At 36.3% G+C, this 3215-nt stretch overlaps 1 pseudogene; it reads right to left on the reverse strand.

The window, feature by feature from the left end:
- Positions 1-1393: 1393 nt before the first annotated feature.
- LOC134381361 (U6 spliceosomal RNA) lies at positions 1394-1493 on the reverse strand (annotated as a pseudogene).
- Between the last annotated feature and the right edge of the window lie 1722 nt (positions 1494-3215).

The following is a 3215-nucleotide window of genomic DNA, read 5'->3' on the forward strand; positions in this document are numbered from 1 at the left end:
GACAAGAAAAAAGTCTGCACACATTCAGTACAGACACAATTCTCCCCCTCGCCCCCAAGACTACTTTTGATCAGCATTGGTTGATTGAATCCACAGATGTGGATGGAAGGCCCACTGTATATCATCAAGGGAAAAATGCAAGTTAAAAAGAATGTATTTTTTCCATTAAAAAAAGCTATGTGGGGCCAACCCTGTGGCGCACTCAGGAGAGTGCGGCGCTGGGAGCCCAGCAGTGCTCCCACCGCGGGTTCGGATCCTATATGGGGATGGCTGGTGCACTCACTGGCTGAGAGCGGTGCGGCCGGTCACAAAAAAGACAAAAAAAAAAAAAAAAAGCTATGTGTGTATATAATATACCTGTACAAACACAAAGAAAAGGAATAATATTCTCTAATATTTGTAAATAATGGTAATTTTAGAGTAAGTCTTGGGCATGGGTGGGAAGGAAAAAAGGAGAATTTTTTTCTTTTTATTCTTTGTACTTATTTGAATTTATTCAGAAAGCACATCCAATACTTTTATAATTTAAAAAATTAATACATACTTATTTAGAAAAATATTTAAAAGTTTTTGGAAGAAATACACAGTATTCAGCCACAGAGACGAGCACTTCTAATGTTCTTATATTTTTACCAATACGGTTTTGGGCTGATCTGATGGTAATGGGTATCAGAATTTACTAACATTCTTGCTACTAAAGTTGGTATACAACCCCGCACTTCTAAATTTGACTGGCTTAAAGAAACAAAAAAAAAAATATTGTTTTGCTTAATTTGTTAAAAAAATTAAGTCCATTTCATACCAGTTTTATGTCCTGCTCTATAACAGTATTCTGTAACATTTTACCATATTAATAATTATTCTTCAAAAACATTATTTTTATACATATATAATTGTTCTTGGTATGAATGGGGCATAAGTTAATTATTTCTAATGTTCTGTACAAGGTATTTTACAACATTTTGCTTTTAAAAATTACTATTTAAGGGCCGAGCCCGTGGCGCACTTGGTAGAGTGCTGCGCTAGCAGCGCGGCGACGCTCCCGCCGGTGCACTCACTGGCTGAGTGCCGGTCACGAAAAAAAAAAAATTACTATTTAAAATATTTTTGCATAAATTTTTGTTCATTTATAGTTATTTAGAAAAAACAAATGGAATTTGGGTCAAAAGGTTTGAACACATTTTTTAAATATCATTTTTAACACAATGACTATGAATTTGCATTTATACATTTGAATGCATTTTATTTTCTTTTTGGCTTCAAGGCAGTATCTTTTTTCTTTTTAATATATTGCAGCAAGCAATTTAATTTTGCGGTTTTAAGCCCTCAAGAGACGTTTAGACATAGAAGTTGCTCTAAGATACACGATGTAGTAGAAATGCATTGGGAAAGAAAATATATTGAACACTTCACGAATTTGCATGTCATCCTTGCACAGGGGCTGTGCTAATCTCTGTATCATCCCAATTTTAGTATATGTGCTGCCGAAGCGATCCTGGCAATATCATTTTAGTAAGAAAATTTAAAAGTATCTGTTAACCTCTAAAACTAGGAAATTTTGGATTTAGCAGTTTTCCAATTTGTAAAATTTTGTAGAGGTAGAAGAAAGTAAAAATCTTTTTTTTTTCTTCTAAAAAAGAATGGATCCTGCATGGCCATAGAATCATTTGATTTGAGCCAACATGTGTCCGATTACTAATTACTAAAACGCCTCCCCAACTCAGGCTGATTCAGTATCTGTGACCTCACCTTCTCTGCATTTATGACAATTACTTCCTTTCTGTTCTTTGCACTTTAGAAAAATGGTAGAATTTGGGGTCCCTCCTGGTAGATGCACCTACACTGCCATGGCCCTCTACTTGTGGAATAGTTGGGAATAAGATGTTTCTTCCACACAAAAACAAACACCATTCTAGAGCTAATCTTTGCATATTTAAAATCTCTAAACCTTGGTTTTGTGTGTGTTTTAACTATTTTGCTGACATACAACATATAGAAAAATGCATCTAAGTCTACATCTTGAATGGAAATTGAGCTCAACTGTGTAATCAGCAATCAAACAAAGAAACCAAACATGACCCCTCATTTGCCCTCCCACACTCAACCTCCACACCTCAAGGGAAATCATGATCCCTAATACTGACAGCATACACTCATTGTGTCTGTTTGAAATGGATGCATATTTGCTAATGCCTTCTTTTTTTTTTTTTTTTTTTTTTTTTTTTTTTTTTTAATTTTATTTTGTCGATATACATTGTAGCTGATTATTGCTTCCCATCACCAAAACCTCCCTCCCTTCTCCCTCCCCCCCTCCCCCCCGACAGTGTCCTTTCTGTTTGCTTGTTGTATCAACTTCAAATAATTGTGGTTGTTATATCTTCTTCCCCCCCCCCGGTTTGTGTGTGTGTGTGTATGTGTGTGTGTGAATTTATATATTAATTTTTAGCTCCCTCCAATAAGTGAGAACATGTGGTATTTCTCTTTCTGTGCCTGACTTGTTTCACTTAATATAATTCTCTCAAGGTCCATCCATGTTGTTGCAAATGGCAGTATTTCATTCGTTTTTATAGCTGAGTAGTATTCCATTGTGTAGATGTACCACATTTTCCGTATCCACTCATCTGATGATGGGCATTTGGGCTGGTTCCAACTCTTGGCTATTGTAAAGAGTGCTGCGATGAACATTGGGGAACAGGTATACCTTCGACTTGATGATTTCCATTCCTCTGGGTATATTCCCAACAGTGGGATGGCTGGGTCGTATGGTAGATCTATTTGCAATTGTTTAAGGAACCTCCATACCATTTTCCATAGAGGCTGCACCATTTTGCAGTCCCACCAACAATGTATGAGAGTTCCTTTTTCTCCGCAGCCTCGCCAGCATTTATCGTTCACAGTCTTTTGGATTTTAGCCATCCTAACTGGGGTTAGATGGTATCTCAATGTGGTTTTGATTTGCATTTCCCGGATGCTGAGTGATGTTGAGCATTTTTTCATATGTCTGTTGGCCATTTGGATATCTTCCTTAGAGAAATGCCTACTTAGCTCTTTTGCCCATTTTTTAATTGGGTTGCTTGTTTTCTTCTTGTAAAGTTGTTTGAGTTCCTTATATATTCTGGATATTAATCCTTTGTCAGATGTATATTTTGCAAATATTTTCTCCCACTCTGTTGGTTGTCTTTTAACTCTTTTAATTGTTTCTTTTGCTGTGCAGA

This window comes from Cynocephalus volans, chromosome 6 (assembly GCF_027409185.1).
Source record: "Cynocephalus volans isolate mCynVol1 chromosome 6, mCynVol1.pri, whole genome shotgun sequence".
NCBI lineage: Eukaryota > Metazoa > Chordata > Mammalia > Dermoptera > Cynocephalidae > Cynocephalus > Cynocephalus volans.